Consider the following 22259-nt stretch of genomic DNA (forward strand, 5'->3'; position numbering starts at 1 on the left):
CATCAGTGGAGCTCGGTGGTGGGTGCATCGGTGGAGCTGTGTGGTGGGTGCATCGGTGGAGCCGTATGGTGGGTGCCTCGGTGGAGCTGTGTGGTGGGTGCATCGGTGGAGCTGTGTGGTGGGTGCATCGGTGGAGCTGTAGGGTGGGTGCCTTGGTGGAGCTGTATGGTGGGTGCCTCGGTGGAGCTGTATGGTGGGTGCCTCGGTGGAGCTGTATGGTGGGTGCCTCGGTGGAGCTGTGTGGTGGGTGCATCGGTGGAGCTGTGTGGTTGGTGCATCGGTGGAGCTGTGTCGGTGGAGCTGTGTGGTGGGTGCCTTGGTGGAGCTGTATGGTGGGTGCCTCGGTGGAACGGTGTGGTGGGTGCATCGGTGGAGCTGTGTGGTGGGTGCATCGGTGGAGCTGTGTCAGTGGAGCTGTGTGGTGGGTGCATCAGTGGAGCTGGGTGGTGGGTGCATCGGTGGAGCTGTGTCGGTGGAGCTGTGTGGTGGGTGCATCGGTGGAGCTGGGTGGTGGGTGCCTCGGTGGAGCTGTGTGGTGGGTGCATCGGTGGAGCTGTGTGGTGGGTGCCTTGGTGGAGCTGTATGGTGAGTGCCTCAGTGGAGCTCTGTGGTGGGTGCCTCGGTGGAGCTCTGTGGTGGGTTCATCGGTGAAGCTGTGTGGTGGGTGCATCGGTGAAGCTTAGTGGGTGCATTGGTGGAGCTGTGTGGTGGGTGCATCAGTGGAGCTGTGTGGTGGGTGCATCGGTGGAGCTGTGTTGGTGGAGCTGTGTGCATCGGTGGAGCTGTGTGATGGGTGCATCGGTGGAGCTGTGTGGTAGGTGCCTTGGTTGAGCTGTGTGGTGGGTGCCTCGGTGGAGCTGTGTGGTGGGTGCATCGGTGTAGCTGTGTGGTGGGGGTATCTGTGGAGCTCTGTGGTGGGTGCATCGGTGGAGCTGTGTCGGTGGAGCTGTTTGGTGGTTGCATCAGTGGAGCTGGGTGGTGGGTGCATCGGTGGAGCTGTGTCAGTGGAGCTGTGTGGTGGGTGCATCGGTGGAGCTGGGTGGTGGGTGCATCAGTGGAGCTGTGTGGTGGGCGCATTGGTGGAGTTGGGTGGTGGGTGCGTCGGTGGAGCTGTGTGGTGGGTGCATCTGTGGAGCTGTGTGGTGGGTGCATCGGTGGAGCTGGGTGGTGGGTGCATCTGTGGAGCTGTGTGGTGGCTGCCTCGGTGGAGCTGTGTGGTGGGTGCCTCGGTGGAGCTGTGTGGTGGGTGCCTCGGTGGTGGTGGGTGCATTGGTGGAGCTGTGTGGTGGGTGCATCGGTGGAGCTGTATGGTCGGTGCCTCGGTGGAGCTGTATGGTCGGTGCCTCGGTGGAGCTGTATGGTGGGTGCCTCGGTGGAGCTGTATGGTGGGTGCCTCGGTGGAGCTGTGTGGTGGGTGCATCGGTGGAGCTGTGTGGTGGGTGCATCGGTGGAGCTGTGTCGGTGGAGCTGTGTGGTGGCTGCATCGGTGGAGCTGTGTGGTGGGTGCCTTGGTGGAGCTGTATGGTGGGTGCCTCGGTGGAGCGATGTGGTGGGTGCATCGGTGGAGCTGTGTGGTGGGTGCATCGGTGGAGCTGTGTCGGTGGAGCTGTGTGGTGGGTGTATCGGTGGAGCTGGGTGGTGGGTGCATCGGTGGAGCTGTGTCGGTGGAGCTGTGTGGTGGCTGCATCGGTGGAGCTGAGTAGTGGGTGCATCGGTGGAGCTGTGTGGTGGGTCGTTCGGTGGAGCTGTGTGGTGGGTGCCTCGGTGGAGCTGTGTGGTGGGTGCATCTCTGGAGCTGTGTGGTGGGTGCATTGGTGGAGCTGTGTAGGTGGAGATGTGTGGTGGGTGCATCAGTGGAGCTGTGTGGTGGGTGCATTGGTGGAGCTGTGTGGTGGGTGCATCGGTAGAGCTGTGTGGTGAGTGCCTCGGTGGAGCTCTTTGGTGGGTGCATCGGTGAAGCTGTGTGGTGGGTGCATCGGTGGAGCTTAGTGGGTCCATTGGTGGAGCTGTGTGGTGGGTGCATTGGTGGAGCTTAGTTGGAGCATCGGTGGAGCTGTGTGGTGGGTGCATCGGTGGAGCTGTGTGGTGGGTACATCAGTGGAGCTGTGTGGTGGGTGCATCGGTGGAGCTGTGTTGGTGGAGCTGTGTGCTGGGTGCATCTGTGGAGCTGTGTGGTGGGTGCATCAGTGGAGCTGTGTAGGTGGAGCTGTGTGGTGGGTGCATCTGTTGAGCTGTGTGGTGGGTGCCTCGGTGGAGCTGTGTGGTGGGTGCATCGGTGGAGCTGTGTGGTGGGTGCATCCGTGGAGCTGTGTGGTGGGTGCATCCGTCGAGCTGTGTGGTGGATCCCTCGGTGGAGCTGTGTGGTGGGTGCATAGGTGGAGCTGTGTGGTGGGTGCCTCGGTGGAGCTGTGTTGTGGGTGCATAGGTGGAGCTGTGTGGTGGGTGCCTCAGTGGAGCTGTGTGGTGGGTACATAGGTGGAGCTGTATGGTGGGTGCCTCGGTGGAGCTGTGTGGTGGGTGCATAGGTGGAGCTATGTGGTGGGTGCATAGGTGGAGCTGTGTGGTGGGCGCATCAGTGGAGCTGTGTGGTGGGTGCATCGGTGGAGCTGTATGGTGGGTGCCTCGGTGTCCTGGTATCTGACTACAGAGTTCGTTACTGGAGGTCTTTCCTGCAATTATATGATTTCAGAGAGACTAGATACTAGCTAATGCACCAATTAAAGGCAACTTTTAAGTTCAGTATTCTTTTTTAGGTTTTGATGGAAATAAATGACAAAAACATTTCTGACTATTCAAACATAAAAGCTGCCATGTTAAAATAAATGGAGACATGGCCTGGCAGCCGTGTAAAGTGAAAGTACGGCCGGCCTGGGCAGTGAAAGGGGAGGAGGGAGGAGAAATGCGAGTCACGGCAGCAGCAGCCTTTGATGTGGCCCCGGCCGTGCAGTGAATAATTAGGGGAGGAGAAATGCCGCCTGGGGGAAGTTGAGATGCCTGTGGGAGGGAGGCTTTGATGTGCTGGTGGTTGATGTGGTAATGCGAGGCAGGCAGGCAGGCGGCTGGTGGCATTGTGCACGCGCTTTTTAGGGCTTGCGCTTGCGCAATGACCTAAAAAGCGCACATGCACTCCATGGAATCGCCAGTGGTTAAACTCTGGATAAGCCACTATAGAGCTTCGCCAGCTATGCGCATGCGCATCAGCAGGCGAGCCCTAAAAAGACTATGTATACTGGGCCTTCTACTCGGCCACCTCCAGACTCCGTTTTCCCTGTCACAGTGTCTACCTTTCTTCCCTCCAATGCTCCCCTCTGCACCCTCCTATTCTGACCTACTTTCCTCCTCTAATGTAGGCAGGGAAGATATATGGCAAAGCAAATCAAACGAACCTCGGGGAATTGACCCCAAAAAATGCCTGAAACATCAGTAATTTATTGACTATATCTGACGCCTATTAGTGCCAAACCCGTTCAGAAATTCAAGGCCGAAAGAGTAAAAAACAAGAGCTGCTCCTGCGAACAGAGGCTAGTGTGCTTTGACTATCAGAGAGGGTTCGAGTGAGAGAGGTTTGATGTGTGCAGTCACAGTGGCATGTTTTGCTTTTCTGTTCATTTCATCAACGCCACATTGCAGCCTTGTTCTCCCAAAGACGCATTAGGATGCGTTAGAAGGCAGAATAATTAAAATGGCGACTGAATGTCCATAAATAAACCACAGAAATTGAACAGAACAAATAAAGGACAGGCCAAGTCGAAAAAAAGTATTCTTTCGACGCTCCCCGCCAACGCCACTCAGAGCACACAACACAACACAGTAAATACTATCTAGAACAAACTGGTTTCAAAAGCTTATAGTGTCACAGATATTTACATACTATTTGCGTATTCCTGTTGGCGCTGCAAGCTGACAAGACAACTGCTTCCAGCAGTCGGAGAGCACTTCAACACACTTTTATCACAACATAACAATTGCAAACCTGAAAGCGTTGAAGAACGCAAGATGAAATGTTTCAGCAACTCCAACATGACATGATAGAGTGCAGCTGTAACAATAATATAGAAACATTGCAGTACATTAGTGGCCAAATAGGATCTAGAAATTGCACTCACATTAACGTTAGGCTAGCTTTTATGCATACATTTACAGGAGATGCATGTTCATTTGTAGTAACTGCTTCAACAACATTGGCTGAGTATGACATTAAATTATTAATAATACACCACATTGTAATGCCTCAAGTGGAACACAAATAAACATTTATATTAACGTTAAACAGTGAAGCAAGGCAGTAGGAGTTAAATTCCAATGAAACTCTTGATAATAGACAAATTATGCAATGCCTGGCCTCTAATGTTAGCACTGATACATTTAAAAACACAAGAAATCATACAAATGTAAAATTGTACTGTTTCCTGAGGAAAAGTCGTTGGGCCCTATTCGCAAAGAGAAATGTCATAATAGATCTCCACCTGAACATACTGAATATTTTATGGGAATTCACAAACATTCCAAGATGTATGCCTAGAAACGTGTCATGCACAGGTTTCTAAGCATACTTCTGGGAATGTTATGTGACTTTTCACTAAGTCTGCTATTTCACGTGTGCAGAATTCTGCAGAGCAAAGTACTCTGCTTAGTAAGAGTAAAAGCTTCTTATAAAAATGCATTTTTATTTATTATTAATTTTTTCTATCTAAAAGAAAAAGTCAATCATAAATCTACTCTGACAACCGAATTTACCTTTTTGAGTAGGGCCCGTTATTGTTTTTAGTGATCTACTCCAAACAACAACAGTCAAAGAACAGCCTCTGTTTCCAATTGTAACAAAAGATGCAAACAAACATTGGAAAAATTATATACCACGAACGATTATCAAATATGCCTCAAGAAAAAAAGACTTAGGGGGATATTCTCAATGAAGTGGCGGTGAGAGGTGTTAGCCTCCTTGGCTTAACGCCTCTCACCGCCACTTCGTAAATGCAAGGCTGCACCCTATTCTCAGAAATGTGGTGTAGCCTGGCGTTTCCCCATGTGATGGCGCTAAGTTTCATGACTTGCACCAACGCAGGCACCATTGCACTAGATTGCAAGGGTGTCTGTGTGCAGGGGATGGTTGTTCATGTACAGGAAGGTGCCCCTTCAAACTTGAGCCAGTTGGCTCAAGTTTGAAAATCCCCAAAGCTCTGATCCATACAAAGTAGCACTTAATACGTTTATATGATAAATCTCCAAAGCAGGTGTAATTGGCTTTGTAAGAGAGGATTTATATTTGGAGGATAGGGCACCTGCAAGTTGATGGAAGTTTAAAATGGCCATGTCTGTGTGACCTTTCCAACCCATGTTGCTCTGAAGTAAAATACCTAAATAGGTGAAGGCCTCCACTTCCACTAAGGGAATATCATTCAGGATGATTTTGCCTTTGAAGGTTTTCCGCTGGTTCAGGGACATGAACTTGGTTTTTGAGGTGTTAATCTCAAGTCCACGCAGTTGGCAAAATTCCCCAAATGCATTGACAGCCTTCTGCAGCCCACTCAGGGTCCGCGAGATAATCAACGTATCGTCCGCGAACATTAGGACAGGTATCCGGATCCCCGCTAGGACAGGAGCATCTGTGGGGGAACTACGTAGGTGGTCCACTATACCATTTATGTAGTGAGAACAGTGTGGGTGCCAAGACACATCCCTGCCGAACACCTCGCTCAACAGGGAATGAGTCGGTAACCTCACCCTGTGCTCCTCATCTAATTCTAGCGAAGTTGTTCTCATGTAGGCGGACGATGAAGGTCAATAGCTCAGGGGACATCCCTAATTCAGCCAAAACCTTCCACAGTTTAGAGCGGGGGACTAAAACGAAAGCCGATTTTAGATCTACAAAGACTGCATAAAGTGTCCCTTTAGTTAAAACAACATTCCTCCAATAGAGTGCAATAAAATAAAAGACTTGATCAATAGAACTAGTGCTGGGGCAAAAAACGGCTTGGAATGGGGATAAAATATTTTGTTCCTCTACCCATGTTTGTATTTTGTTTTGAACTAGTCGACCAATGAGTTTTTGAGCTGAGTCTATAAGACTAATAGGTCTATAGTTACTTGGCAGGGATTTGTCACCCTTCTTGAAGACCGGAATTATTTCAGCTCCTTTCCACGAGAAAGGAATCGGAGCACCCCTGGCCACTGCATTAGCTAGAAATGAGAAATACTGGCACCAAGACGGTCTATCGCTTAAAAAGACATCAGCAGGGATGCCGTCCATGCCTGGAGCTCTGCCGTAAGTCACACAATCTAAAGCTATGCTCACATCCTTCTTTTTTTTTTTTCTTTTTTTTTTATTAGTGAGATGGAATAGAATACAAAAAGAAAAACCAGAAAGCATACATACACAGGTATAGATTATCAGCTGGGTACAAACAAAGAAATATGCATGGAGGTTAAAAAAAATAAAAAATAAAAATTGTCAATATACATGGAGAATTAAAAAGGTCAATATCAAACTACACCCTAACTTCTTATTATTAAATTTACATATACTCCATTTCATCCTCTTGATTCCCTCCATTTACTAAGGGGTGCCCAAATTTTTTCCCCAAGATCTTTCTTCTTTGGTCCCTTAAAGTTATACAGACAATCCTCGATATTATGAATCCCAAGCAATCTAGTTAACCATATCTGGAATGAAGGTGCTATTGGATCTTTCCAGGCTGCCGCTATTAAAATTCTTAATACTGCAACACACAAGAATACAAAGGCTTCCGCATCCTGAGTAATATTAAGATTTTCATCCCTGCCAATTAAAACAGTCGTTGGGGATAGAAGAATTTGGCCCTCTAGCAGCCCCGATAAAAACTTCTCCATTTCAGTTAAGATCGGTTTTAAATTTGGACAAGAGTAAAACATGTGGATTAAATCTGCCGGGCCTTGATCACATCTTGGACATCTGTCCGTATCCCTTTTTCCCCATTGATACAGTTTCGCAGGTGTGTAGTATAAATTAAAAATCATCTTATAATGTTGAGCTTTTAGGTTAGTTGCTCTTAAAATTTTCTTATTCAATGCCAATGCATAATCCACATCCACATTTGGGTCCCCGATTTTGATAGCCCAGGCATTTTCCACCTGTACAACATCATCTTCCATGGCCTGTAACAGAAATCCATAACCTATTTTAATCTTCCTACCCCCATTCCTTACATATTGAACAATCGGATTAACCTCCTGAATAGAGATCTTGGGTCTTATGGATTTCACCGATTGTTCTAACTGGTTGTACAACATCCAGTGATTCACTGAGATACCATATCTTTGTTGTAGGGTCTCAAATCCCAACATCTCTTCCTTATTCATCACATCCCCCAAATACTGAATACCCAACCTTTTCCAGAGAGCACTATTTCTATTCTGTCCCAAATGTATGAATGGGGTTGACTCCCACAGGTCTATAATTCCATTGATTTTAGGGATTTTAAGAAATTTCAAGATTAACTTCCAAACCCCCCATACACCTAGCATAACCTTACTTTTGCTCCTCTTAAAAAATTGAGCACTCACTTCCCGGGTTAAAATTCCATTGGCTTTTTCACCAACTGCCAATTCGTATATTGTAGGAACCCTAGGGGAATCATCAAATATATTAAAACAAAGTAGGTGTTTCATATGTAACAGTAGACATACCCAATAATATAACCTTAGATTAGGAGCTGCTAGCCCTCCTCTCTCTATTGGTAATGATAATTTAGCCAATGACCTTCTAACTTTCCCGTATTGCCAGATAAATTTAGAAAAAACTGAGTCCATTTTTTTCATCAAGGATTCATCAATTAGCAGCGGGATAGCCCGGAATAAATACAACAATTTTGGAAACATTGTCATCTTGAGCACATTAACTCGTCCAATCAGGGAGAGATGTAAGACGTCAATCCTCTTTAGTTCTTTCTCAATCTCCACTAATACTGGCAAATAATTTTCCTGAGTTATTTTACCCACATCAGCATGGATTTTAATTCCTAAATAAATCGCCGCATCAACATATCTTTGATCTTTTTTCGGAATATTCTTTGTACAAATTATTATTGTTTTATCAGTATTAAGTTTGTATCCTGAATATATACCAAAGTGCTGAGCCAAGTTGTCTAATTCTAGTATTGCAGTATCCGGTTTATTTGTAACTATTGCTAGATCATCTGCATATGCTAAAATCTTAGTAGTATGACCGTGAGATATCACAGGGGAAATTCTCTCCGTCGCCACAATTTTCCTGATCAGAGGGTCTATATATAGGGCAAACAAAATGGGTGAACACGGGCAACCCTGACGTGTGCCCCTTTTAATCGATATCTCCTCTGATTGGAGCCCCATGGTGGTAATTCTAGCCACCGGATTCACATACCTTCATAGTAAAAAGCTGGCTTTGGTAAAAGATGGTGGGTGGTAGCGGGGACTCTGTCTCTGCCAAACTACAGGCATATTGTGGTTTGAAGAAATCCAACCACTGGGATTTAGCAACATTATTTTGTGGGGGTTCTGCTAATCCTCCCCTATCCCATTTCATGATATTCCAAAATTGCTTGAAGTCTTTTGCTGCACATGCTGATTTCAAATCCTGCCACCTGTCCTCGCCCCACTGTCTTTTGGTAACACTCTGTGCGCGTCTATAGGAATCCCTTGCCTCTCTCACTTTAAAGGGATTCTTTGACCTTAGTTCCACGCTCAGATTTTGGCGGGCTAATTTACATGCGTCGTTGTACCACCTGGCCATGTGCGACTTTTTACCTCCCTTTTCCAAATTTGTGGCCTTACTAAAAAAAGATTTGAGTCTAGAAAAAAGATTTGTGTGTGCCTCTAGCATTATTTTGGGGAAATCCGGGCTACAGGTTTGTGGATTCAGAAGGGCTAATTCACTGACAACCTCGGTTTTAAGCGCCACAAATTTCTCAGGGTTCTCAATGAATTTACCCCATTTAATGTGGCACATATTATTTGAGGCAACTATGTCTAATGTGTCCATCCCTCCCCTTGGGGTGTCATCTCTAACCCACAAATGTGCTTGAAATATTGAACAAAGGGGATTGTGGTCACTTTCCAGCATAGGTTTAACGGCCATATCTACCAAGTAATGCCATGATCTTATGTCCACCAACAAATAATCTATTTGTCTACTATACCTTCCATTATCAAAAGTGTTTGCTCCCTGTCGATCAGAGGGGGTTCTTCCATTAGCTGCTCCAAGCCCTCTTTCTAGGCACATAGCCTTTAGTTGTATGGCTGCAGCTGTCCATCTTTTTACAGTGGGTACTTCGAGTTGAGGGATACCCCATCTGTTATCCTCATCTGCAGTGAGAATCTGGTCCTCATGGCCGAGTGGTTCAAAAGTTATATTAAAATCACCACCCACTATAGAAATTAACTGCTCAGGGAGGACCTCAAGCTGGGAGTCAAGAGCGGCTATTACCTCAGCTTTATGTCCCCCTGCTAGCCCCCTAGCATAGACGTTAAAAATAGCCACCCTAATACCATTTGTCCATTCAAGTATAACTGTCATGATGTCACGCATTGGAGACATAATTTGATGCGCCTTACATCTTAGGTTCTGACGGACCCAGATTATAAGCCCACCAACTGGCGGACCTTTTGATTTTTTGATAGCGGGAACAGAGAAGTTGAGAAACCCCAGACGAAAGACTGTAGCTGTTGACCAAGTCTCCTGGAAAAGGTTGATATCATGCTGGTCAATAAACCTGCCCCATTCGGGAGATAATATCTTATTGCCAATTCCCGCTATATTCCATGTGAGCAGGGACAACCTTTCCTTGTTTTGGGGCATAGTAGATACATTCAAAGAATACTCCACTCCTGGAATGACACCCTCTGTCTCTGTTGGTTGCTCTGAGCTTTGGGGAATAGGACTCCGGCAAATCACTACCTGTTATACAAAAATCACGCACCCTGGTAGAGTTCAAACCTATCACGGGCAGAGGGTCACTGATATGGGTAGACACAACATTCACTTGTGGTGGTTCCAATAATTTTAACAATGGTTGCAAGTCTTTACTAGTAACTACCTTACCCTGATCCAGAGGATCGTCCATTCTACGATGCAATGGTTTTTCTCCCTGAAAGTAGTTATGATCACCATACAGTCAATCGCATTCCTCCATGTCAGTCAGAACCCCAAACCGATTTCTCAAACTGATTCCACCCATCATAAGTGGGGTAGCTCTTCCAAATGGCCCAGGTGGATGGAAACGTCTTGACCTAAATCGACTTAAATTCATTACACACCAACTCCTATCGTAAAAGAATTCTAAGGTTAGTGAAATTATTGATGAGTTCCTTAATTTTGGAGGAAGTAAATTGGCCAGCACATCAATCAGCACCTGAGGACTCAAAAAATTCATAGCTATGCAATCGCCCCTGAATTTTTTCTTACGATCGCCTAGCCATGTCACCCTTCTAGCCATTATAATTTCCCCTGCAAGTTGTTGTTTGCCCCTAGGGGATATCCTCATATTATTAGTCAACCAATACGAGGCTTTGTTAACGAAAGAGGCTGCTGTTTCCACTTGGCCAGGTCCCAGAGGGGGAGCATTAGCCAAGACAAGTACTAGGGGTAGGGCCTCAGGGATAAATTGAAATGACTCTCTCACGTGTGGGGGTTCAGTATGTGTATCTGAGGAGGCACCTACACCAATTGCTACAGTAGTAGTGTGCGTGGTCCCTTTCTCCTGGTTTGTGGGTTCACTAGTGTGTTTTACTGCAGTAGTTGCGAGGTCTTGATCTCTAAGTACTACCCCCTCTACGGCCGAACTGCCCTGAGTTAAAGGGGATGGATGTACCTCCCCCCCTTGTGATAACTGACTGGCCGTCCGGCACCTGATGTGATGCTAATCCTACTATGGGGGCATTAGGCTGAGATATCAAACCCCCACTTTGCTCCAAAACAATCATCCTATCTTCAATGATGGATAACCTGGACATGATGGGAATCAAAGTAAGATCTAATTTTTCTTTGAGTGTGACCCAGATAGTATTGGATAAGTCCTCTAATGAAGGTTGGGGAGTCGGAGGTAGTTGTTTAGATGTTTTTGGCCTTGCTTTTGAATACCTTGTCCCCTTCTGTTTTGCCTTTCCAGGAGGTACCAACCCACCAGCCCTAGTACATCGTCTCACGACAGGTGTAGGTGACGGGGAGATGCAAGGTGACACTTCTTCAGTAATACCCAAAGGGGAGGCATTTAGGGACTGGACATAACTACTTTTTGACATAGAGAGAAGATCAACCAAATCTATTAAGTCCCGAGGTAGACCTGGGGATTCAGTCTGTGTTACAGGAATGTCATGTATCATGGCAGTAATAGTGCGACCTGGATCCAGCGAGAGCCTTCTTTCTGTTCAATCAGTTTCCTCATTTAACATGCTTGATTCTTTTACCAAGTATGAGTCCAGAGTCGCTCCTCCCCCACCGTTAGGTTTACAGCCATCAGTTCTCCTTTTCCCCATGATAGTGCGGCAAAGAGGTTAGTTTGGTACAGCACCTTGGTATGAGGTAAAAGTTGGTGGGGTGGCCCGACCCGGCCCCGGACGGCCACAGACGGTCCCGCCCTTGTCCCGGGCTTCTCCCGGCGCTGCCCACGTGCGTCCCGCTAGGCGGGAGGCGTTCCTTGCTCTTAATGCGCCTCCGGGCGTGTTGGGAGCGTCACTATGCTGCGCCAGACCCCGGGGCAGCTGGGAGCTGTGGTTTCCCCGCTGCTGGTGGGTCCGGCATGATGACCCTGCAGCCGTTTCCCTCACGGTGCGAAACACAAGGTGGAAATGCCGTTACCCTCACGGCGAGAAAAGCAGGTTAGTGAAGCCGTTGCCCTCACGGCATGGAAAGGTTCTCCTGCTGTGGCCCCCAACCAATTGTGTTTACTGATGGCCGCCCTTTTCGCCGCTTCCAGAGGAGCGAGGCTCGTAGTTTCGCTTTCTATTCATGCCTCTCTCTCTCACCACACAAGCTCTTCAGGCTTTCTTGTCCGAAAACAGCGCTGGATATAGAATGACGCAAAGTAACAAAAAGATTTTCCTGCGAAGCAACGTAGACTGACTCTTTTCCAACAAGCCTTCCTATCTTTTCCTACACAACAGAGCAACCCAGCTCGCGGCCGTACTCCGATCACCAAGCACCGCGCTCGGAAATGAGGAGAAATTAAGCATTTCTAATCATTTCCCCAACTTAAGACCAGGATTTTTCTGGTCTTAAGTTAGGTGCTGCCACCTATTATCGCCGCCCTTGATAATAGATGGTAGCGTCGACCACAATGGGTGTTGCGGTGGGACGCCCACCACAACACCCACTGCACGCCCCTTTCAGGCTAAATATTGCGTGAAAGGGGCGTTATTCTTAAGTCAGCGTTAAGCCACTCAGCGTGGCCTAAAGCCACGTTAAGGGGGTTAACGCAGCCTTGAGAATAAGGCACTGAACCATCGCCATGGGAACGTCAGAAAAAGTGACGTTCCTGTGGCGATAGGGGCTTGAGAATATGCCCCCTGGAGTATGAAACCATTTTATAAGAACTAAGCTTATCAGCAAAAAGACTGCAATCGGGGGCGTGGCCAAGTAAGATGGCGGAGCGGTTGTGAACTAGCTCTGCTCCGGACCCCACTGATCGCATAATGGGCCTTTCTGGAGCCTAGGGACAGTGCTCCTTACCTCTCCGTTGTCCGCTAGATCCCGGGAACTGCTGGAGCAGTCGGCGATGGAGGAGACGCTGGGTGGCCGGTGATACAGAGGCCGATCGGCAAAGGAGCTGAGACCCTGGGCACTGGGCGCCATTTTGTGAGCGCTCCGATCACGGGCCCCACGGCCGGCTGTCGACGATGGTGGGGGCCTCCTTCTGCCCCAGAGAGGTCCCCTTCTCTGTCCGGTGCTGCGCCGCCGGGCGCTTTGGGAGGATCGGTCTGGTGGCGCGGTCGTGAGCGGGCGATCCAGCAAAGGCGCCTTTCTGTGAGTACCTTGCAGTGAGGGTGGCGGAGAAATGGAGCGGCTGCGGGGGGGCACCTTCTGTTCTGAAGAAGTTGCGCAGCTTAGCCCCCTTGCATGGTATTATATGTCTTATATGCAACCTGGAAAGAAGATACCCGAGGAGAGGAGATGACTCAGGGTGAGAGTGCCTGACTTTAAGATGGCGGCGGTGCTGTAATGGCTGGAGGCGGCGGCGGGAGGAGTGAGCCCCTAATCGAGCAGCAGTGGCTGGGATCCTGGTGGAGGTTGTGGCAGTCGGCTTTCTTGGGAGGGGGCCCTCTGTGCTGACGAGTGAGACGTGCCCACAGCTCTCTATCACCAGCGGGGGCACCAGCTAAACCTCAGCAATTCTTGGATGACTTAGCCTTGCTGCTGGCTCTGTGAGCTTGCGTCAGTTCAGTTGGCAGGGCCTGCTCTGCTTGCGTGGAGTGAGCTCTCCTTGAGACCCTGCTTTTTGCTTTTTTGACCATCGACAAGCTCTGGGAAGTGTTGGGTCTTGCGCATTTCCGCGGGAGGGAACCTATGCCTCCCAAGAAACACACCAATACGGTCTCCCGGTACTTTAAGGCCTCTGAGACGTCCTCTGCCCCAGCAGACACCATCTTCCTGCCAGATATGGCTCTCACACACGAAGATTTGGTCGCTACTCTCCGCGACTTTAAGGCTGATCTTTGCCGGGAGTTCAAGCAGGATCTGAGGTCCTCAGTGGTCCAATTGAAAGCCGATCTTACGAAAAGCTCACTACTCTACGGCAGGATGTGGACGCCGTGGGAACCCGAGTACTAGAGGTGGAGGCGCAAACGCAAGAATTGGTGACACCTAACTCCAAACTGCAGGACAAAGAGCAGAACCTCGGAGCCCAGCCTCAGCAAGTTATGCTTAAAGCGGAAGACTTGGAGAATAGAACCCGGAGGGAGAATATAAGGATCCGAGACCTGAAGGAGGGCGCTGAGGGGCCTGATCTGGAGGCTTTCGTATCAGGTCTCTTTGCAGAGCTTCTCGCCCTGCAACAACCCAAAATCAAACAGGACAGAGTTCACCGTGAGGGCATGCTACAGACGGGGAGCCATAACCGCCCACGAGATGTCCTAGTCAAGTTCCACTCTTTCAAGCTGAAAGAAGCCATTCTCTCTGCCACCAAAAAATAAAGAGGTATAATTTCAGGGCCACGGTTGCTCCCTCTTCCAGGATCTGGCCCCCGCGACCCCAGCCCGCCGGCAGGCGATGCGACCAATTACTACCAAGTTGCAAGAAGATAAAATTCGATATCGGTTTTCCTTTCCCTTTGGTCTCGTCTTCGAACATGGAAACAAAAATCATCACATATCGGATCTTTCTGAGGGTCTCCGGGTCCTGGGCTTACCCTTGCCAGAGGAACCACCAGCTTCGAGGTCATCAACGGAGGCAGCGTCACTCAGGGGGAGTCCCAATCCTTGGCACACAGTCTCGAGAAATCGCTGAGGCTCCTCATCTCATCGGGGAACTCATATCCTCACACATGCTCGGTATGCGAGTGGCCACTACGGCACCGGAGATAACCCGACTTGATCACCAAGGACACTGAGGTTTTTATTTTTTATTGTCCATTCAACATTGTGCTGCTCCCTAGTCTTTTACGGCATTGCGATCGAGAGGTGCGGGTCTTGCCCATACTACCCACTATTCCTCCTTTTGTGTCTGGAGGGTGTTTGTGCCGAGGGCCTACTGGTCCAACGGGCTTTGGTTTTTGGGGTAGATGGGGGGTTCTTTGTGGGGGGGAAGGGTTCCCGGTGAAGACTGTTTGGGGTTGTTTTTTACTTTTTTTGAAGGGCAGGTTTATCTTTTCTTAGTGGTGAGGGTGATGGGCAGGGGGCTTTGTTGGGGAGATGGATTGGAGACTTGTGTACAGTGGCTCAGTCTGTGGGGTTGTGGTCAGGGGGACAGTATGGGGACGGAGGTGGGGTATCCTTTCCGATGGTTAGCATAGCCTCCTGGAATGTCATGGGATTGAACTCCCCCCAGAAGCGCCAGAAGATTTGGGAATATTTGAATTACCGCAAATTTGAGGTAGTAGCTTTACAGGAGACTCATCTCAAGAGGGCAGAGGTCACTAGGCTGCGTCACAGGGGCTATCCGCTGATATATATACTTCATCTGCTGCTACTAAACACAATGGGGTGGCTTTTTCATAACACAATGAATTTTCAACCCGAGGCTGTCAAATCCGATAGGGAGGGGAGATTTCTGATAGTTAAAGGTTGCCTTCGGGGCACACTATGCACATTTGTCTCCCTATACGCTCCTAACTCGGGGCAATCTGCCTTCCTTTGCCATGCTCTTGATCAAATAGGGGGGTTCGCTGACGGTTCCATTGTGCTCATGGGGGACTTTAATCTCACGTGGCAGTGATCCCTTGATAGCACTAGTACTAGCAGGGCAGCCATAGGCACCTTCTCTAGCAGGATTTGACAGAAAATTACTGGCCTGGGGCTACATGATGCCTGGCAGTCTTTGCACCCTACTACTAAGGACTATACACACTTCTCCCATGTACATAGGACCTACTCAGAATTGATAACATTTTTATTTAGCCGTTCCCTCTTAGGGGCAGTACAGGCCACCCAGATTCTCCCGATAGCTGTCTCAGACCATAGTTTGATCACACTAGGCCGTCAATGGAGCGGGGCCTCTCCGAGGTCTTCTCGGTGGTACTTCCCGATGTCTCTCACCCGAGATCCGGTGGCCAGAGAGGACATAAAGGTGGCCATTACTGACTTCTTTGTGCACAATGACCCACGGGATACATCTACACAGAACACCTGGGATGCCTTTAAGGCAGTACTGCGAGGGAAATGCATCCAACTTAACTCGATACTAAATAAGCAGAGGACGAGGGAAAGGGAGGCCCTTGAAAAAGAACTGGAGGTTGCGGGACAGGCACACAAAGCCAACCCAAGCCGAGTTCTCCAGAGACAACTCACGGCCCTTAGCCGTAAACTTCGGTCCATATATTCCAATAGGGCGGAATTCACTCTGCTAAAGATGTGCCAGTCCTCCTTCGCACAGGGAAATAAGGTGGGCTCCCATTTGGCCCGCCAGCTTACGATATAAAGGGAAAGGGACTTCATTGGGGAGATTTTAGATCGCCAGGGGCTTCTCACACACTCTGACTCCGCTAAAGCGAACATCTTTGGGGATTTTTACAGTCAACTACATCAGGGCACCACTCCAGACACGGCACGGCAACAATGATTTTTAGACACCCTTACACTTCCACAGCTATCCCGTGCGTCAGCTGCAGCATTGGACTCCCCCATAACTCAAGAGGAGGTCGGGGAGGCTATTTCTAGACTTAAATTGTGTAAAGCCCTGGGGCCCGACGGCCTTACAGCTCACTTCTACAGGTGTTTTTTTCGGCAGAGCTCCTTCCTCATCTTACGGCTTTATTTCAAGCCATCCATCAGATGCGCGGGTCTCCGGTTCTATGGCGGAGGCAATGATTACGGTAATCCCCAAACCTGGTAATGATCTGCAGCTTTGCGGTTCCTATAGACCCATCGCGCTTCTTAACTTAGATGCTAAACTTTACTCCACAATCATGGAAGCGCGTCTGGCAAATCTGATGCCGGAGCTAATACATCCCGACCAATCCAGATTCATAAAAGGCAGGCAAACACATGACAACATCAGGCGCACTGTTCACTTGATTGAAAAGGCTTCTAGGTTTAAAATCCCTGCAGTTCTAGTGAGTCTTGATACGGAAAAAGCCTTCGATCGTGTGAATTGGGCTTTCCTCTTTTTAACTATACGGAAGTTTAGGTTTGGTGACACTTTTCTTAACATGGTGAAGGCCAACTATCACCTCCCCACCTCTCGAGTGATGGTCAACGGTTGCTCCTCCTCCCCTTTTGCCCTGAGCAGAGGCACCCGACAGGGGTGCCCCCTCTCGCCCCTGTTGTTCGCCCTTAGTATCGAACCCTTGGCGATCAGGTTCAGATCCAATGATGAGATCCGGGGCATTACCTTTAGCGGTTTTGAACACAAGACATCTTTTTTTGCCAGCGACATCCTGCTTACGCTTACAGATCCAGTGAATTAGCTGCAGGTGGTACAGGGAGAACGTCGCCACTTTGAGCACGTAGCAGGGTTTAAGATAAATTTCACGAAATCCTACATCCTTAATCTCACCCTCCCTCCCGTTGAGGTGCTTCGCTTGAAAAACCAGACATCTTTTCAATGGGCAGAACACTCTTTACTCTTTTTGGGAGTGCATCTCACGGCTAAGCTGGGTGATGTGTACAAAGCGAACTACCCTCCGCTGTTGACTCAACTTCAGCACGACCTTAAATGGTGGGCCCCTCTCTACATTTCGTGGCATGGAAGAATTAATGCAATCAAAATGACGGTTCTACCTGTTATGTTATGTTATCGTAAATTTATAACGCGCAACGCTACTCACGAGTGTCCTGGTGCGGGAATTGACTAGGATCAGAAGCGAAAAGTACATTAGATGACCTGACTAAAAAGATGTGTTTTGAAATGCTTTTTTAAAGAGTTGAAACTCTTGAATGAGTTGCAGATCAGGGGGAAGCAAGTTCCAGGCAACAGCGGCTTTGACCGAAAGTGACTGGCCATCCAAGCGAACTCTGTGGAAGCGCGGGATAATCATCCGGCGGAATGAAGCAGATCGCAGAGGACGGTTCGGCACATAAAAGGTGAACCTCTTCCTGAGATAGGATGGACCTGAGCCATGAAGGGCCCGGTAAAGCCATTGCTTTAAACTATACTCGCTGGGCGACCGGCAGCCAGTGCAGTTCACGTAGGTACTGTCGGGCGATGGATATCCTCGGAGCATTAAAGAGGAGTCTTGCCACGGCATTCTGAATAATTTGTCATTTCCGCAGAAGATAGCCGGGCAGACCTATAAATAAAGCATTGGCATAGTCCAGCCTCGATAGGATCAAGGCCCGGGCGATCGTCTCTTTAGCCCCCTGCGGAAGCAGAGGAAAGATTTTCCTGAGTGCCTTGAGGGTGCCAAAACAGGCTCCCGTCAGTTTTTTTACATGGTCAGCAAACCGTAAATCCTCACTGAACCAAATCCCCAGATTTTTGGCAGGTCCTTCCATCAAGTGAGGGCTAGGGAAGTCAGGAGGCCATAGGTGCTGTCTAAAATCCGGTGGAAACTGACCATACAGGAGGACCTCAGATTTATCCTCATTACATTTGAGAGAGGCTTGGGCTAGCCACCGGAAAACAGACGTTAGACACTTCTGGGCAGCATCAGTGGACAGGTCTGAGCCCCTCCAAGTGAATAGCAGCTGCATATCATCAGCATACGTTATCACTTTTGCTCCCAGTGACTCAGCCAGGTAGATCAGCGGTGTAAGATATATGTTAAAAAGCAGGGGACTTAAGGTGGAACCCTGTGGAACCCCTGTAGCCAGGTTCCTGACAGAGGAAGCACATGGGCCCATGCAGACCTGCTGCGAACGAGAGTCCAGAAAGGATTTCACCCATTCCCAGACCAGGCCCGAAATACCAATCGCCGATAACCTGGCCAAGAGCAGCTGGTGGGGCACCGTGTCGAAGGCGGCAGAGAGGTCAAGCAAAATCAGGGCCGCCCTGCCGCCCCCATCCAGACACTCTCTGATGGCCTCCGACAATTCCACCAGGGCCGTCTCCGTGCTATAGGCACCACAGCCGACTGAAGAGACAGATTAACAATACCCACTACAACTGGACAGACCTCTTTGGCTACGCCGGCCAAAACTCGGGCCGGACAAGGGTCCGAAGGAGAGCCAGACTTAAGAGTGCCAAGGATGGCCAAAATGTCGGCCTCGCCAACAGGCAGAAACGAAGTAAGCCTTGCGGAGACCGCACACGGAATTTGGGGGAGCCCCAGGGAAGTGGTCTCCTCCTGACTAAGATGAGAACCAACACCATCCTGGATTTTTAGTATCTTGTCCACAAAGAAGGTGGAAAGGTCCTCACACCATTGATGGGACACCGGTAGTGATCTTTGTTCAGCACAAGGAGATAAAAAGCTCTGGACAATATCAAAGATATCCTTGCTATTGTTCCTAGCAAGCACAATTCTCTCAGCAAAGTAGTCACTTTTAGCTTGCCTAATGGCCAAGTAGTACTTCCTCTGAGCTAAGCGCAAGGTCGTTTAGCGGACACGCAGTAGTTCAGGCGCCAACAGTGCTCCAACTTCTTGCTCTCCAGTTTCATATTCCTGAGCTTAGTGGAATACAACGGCTGCGAGGGGAGAGCGCGCCGTTTACGACCATTATTAGCTTTGGAGCTGGCGCAGACCGCCTGGCTAATCCATCGATCAAAATTGGCCACCGCCCCCTCGAGATCCGTAGCAGGATTGGGGCGGGACTGTTGTAAGGCGTAGAAAGAGACAAGAGGTTAATCTTCCTGGCTAAAGGTTTGTGAGGTAAAGAGGGACTTCTAGAGGTCCTGCCTGCCGACCAAGAAAACCTAATAAGGTGATGGTCAGACCATGTAACAGGTTCAGGGTCATTGACGTGGACAGGGAATTTGGAGCAGACCAGGTCAATGAGGTGGCCGCCCTCATGGGATGGTAGCATCACGTGTTGAGTCAGCTGGGCAAGGCCTAGAGAATCCCGGAGAATCCTGACTTCAGAAGCGACCGGGTTATCCAGATGGATATTAAAATCCCCTAACAGGAGAAATTTGGGGTAGCGGAGGGCACGAGGAACAATAATGTCATCGAGAGCCCTCAAGAAAGCTCCAGGTGGGTCCGGTGGACGATAGACCAGAGTCCCCCCCAGTGTAAAATGCGGGGAGAGGATAAAAGTGAAATCCAGCGCCTCCCCCCCCACCCAATCCCAAATTACTTTGCTAGTAAAGCGCCTTGAGACCTCACGGTGATAAGCTGCGCTATATAAGAATTTTTGACATTTGACATTTGACAGTGAATTACCAGGAGTCTCTAAACACCACCGCCACCCCCCCCCCCCTTCTCCCCCCTCCCGACACCCCGGTCACCCCTGGCAATTTTAAAGCCACGCAGAATAGAGAGTTCCACCACCGGAGCGCTGGACTCGTCAAGCCAGGTTTCCGTAATGAAAAGAGCATCCAGCTTAGAAGCAGATAAAAGCTCAAAAATGTTAGACGCATGTTTGACCATTGAGCGTGCGTTAATAAGAGCTGCCTGAATCCTAAGTTCGCCTGGCTCTGAGGGACACGGGTTAGGCAGGTGGATATGGAAACAAAATTTACAGGCCGGGCAGGTCCTAGAAAGGTTATCAAGGACCCCCATTGCCCGCCCCCCACGTAACAAGGGCCCCTCAGCTTAAATAGGTCATTACGTGAGTAGATTTTAATGTGATTTGCCTGATCTGGCAGGATTCGGCCAGCGTGGCTGGCGCTGGTTGCTTCTGGGGCACGGACGGGCGCAGACGGCTGCGCGTTTGGAAGAACATGAGCAATATATAGCCTAGCCCCTCCTCAAGCTAGACCGCAGCCTATGGTCCTGCCAGGGTCAGGGACTGACCCAAGATGGCGCCCTGCCCTCCACACAAACGGCAATGCAGCTGCGGTGGACCGGGGCAGGGAGAACACACCTCGCAACAGGTAAGAGAGGAGATTATAAAATTGTATAGAAGCAGTCATTAGAAATGGTAAAAAATTGATTTAAAAGCACAAATATTACAATAGTGAAGAGCAAGTACCGATCAGGTAAGAGCAGAAGAGGACACAGTAATCTCGGTAATTACACCCAAAGTGCCTCGCAGTCTGCCCCCCAGCGCTCAAGCGGAATCGTAGGAGCTGCCACCACCTACTACTGCGGCATCGCGCCTCGCCCTTTCAGCCAAGATATAGCCTAGCCCCTCCTCCAACTAGACCGCATCCTATGGTCCTGCCGGGCTCAGGGACTGACCCAAGATGGCGCCCTTCCCTCCACACAAACGGCAATGCAGCCGCGTTGGACCGGGGCAGGGAGAGCACACCTCGCAAGAGGTAAGAGAGGAGATTGTAAAATTGTATTGTATTGTACCTAAATTTTTATACTTATTCCAAGCGCTACCTATCGAGTTGGAGCGTACTTTATTACCGAACCTTCGCACTATGATCACTAAATTTATTTGGCAAGGGGGGAGGGTGTGCCTGCCCTATCATGTGCTCAGACGTCCACGGGACAAGGGCGGCTTGGCTTTACCTCACTTTACTCTATATTATCGGGCTGCTCAGTTACGGGTGACAGTAGAGTGGCTGGCAAGGGAATCTGACAAGCACTGGCTCCATATGGACCGCTCCGTAGTGGGGCGATATATATGGGATGTCCTTTGGAAGCCTAAGAGAGAGTGTCCTCCCAATGCATATATTAGCACCCCCACCCGCACGACTCTGAACATTTGGGACACGATTACGCCCAGGGAGGGTTGGACTTCCTTCTCCTCCCCTCACAGACCCATCCAATTTAACCCAGCATTTCCTCCGGCGCTACATGAGAGGCCCTTTGATTGTTGGAGGGAGTGAGGTTGCCTCAAACTATCTGATATGTTTCATAATGGGGAGGTCCTGATGTTTGTGGGGTGTAAAAAGGAATTTGCGATCCCACAGAGTGAACACTACCACTATCTCCAGCTTAAACATTGGGTCATAACACCTCACATTAGAGAGGCGGCTACTAGGGACCTTTCGGACATGGAGAAGTCTGTGATTCATAGGGCGGGCTCCATTATAGGAGCTATCTCGTCTCTCTATGGCATGCTGCTGGACACTCTACATTCTCCACGGGCACGTTATATGACATTTTGGGAGCAAGTTTTAGGTAGGGATATTTCTGAGATGGAAGCTCACTACAAAACATTACATGATTGGTACCTATACCCCACTAAGCTTTGGAGAATTGTCCCTGACACCTCGGATCTCTGCTGGCGGGGATGTGGACTTCAGGGGGACTTCAGGCATATATGGTGGGATTGTACTAAGATACAGCCTTTCTGGGATGAGATCCTCTCACATATCAAAGACATGTTGGGTTATCAAATTCCAGTCTCCATAGACTTTGCTCTCCTTAGAGTTAGAGATCCAACCTTGGACCACCAAACCACAGCCGACAAGGCGATTATGTGGACGTGTTTGGGGGCGGCCAAGCTTACTATAGCAGCTGCATGAAAGAAGGTGGATACTCCGGCGACATCATTATGGCATGCCCGACTGTGGAGAATACTTTCCATGGAACGTCTTGCAGACATTTTTTGCGACAATTACAAAGACTTTGAACTTCGCTGGGGTCCATTGGTAGCCT

At 49.2% G+C, this 22259-nt stretch overlaps 1 long non-coding RNA gene across 1 annotated transcript in view; it reads right to left on the reverse strand.

Moving 5' to 3' along the window:
- Nucleotides 1–22259, reverse strand: part of LOC144753906 (uncharacterized) — a 468864-nt gene that overhangs the window by 405618 nt on the left and 40987 nt on the right. The window contains exon 3 of the long non-coding RNA XR_013594594.1: nt 3974–4039. This is a non-coding gene — a long non-coding RNA (uncharacterized LOC144753906). The remainder of the gene's footprint in view (nt 1–3973; nt 4040–22259) is intronic.

The sequence above is a fragment of the Lissotriton helveticus genome, chromosome 5_1 (genome assembly GCF_964261635.1).
Source record: "Lissotriton helveticus chromosome 5_1, aLisHel1.1, whole genome shotgun sequence".
In the NCBI taxonomy this organism is placed as follows: Eukaryota; Metazoa; Chordata; class Amphibia; order Caudata; family Salamandridae; genus Lissotriton; species Lissotriton helveticus.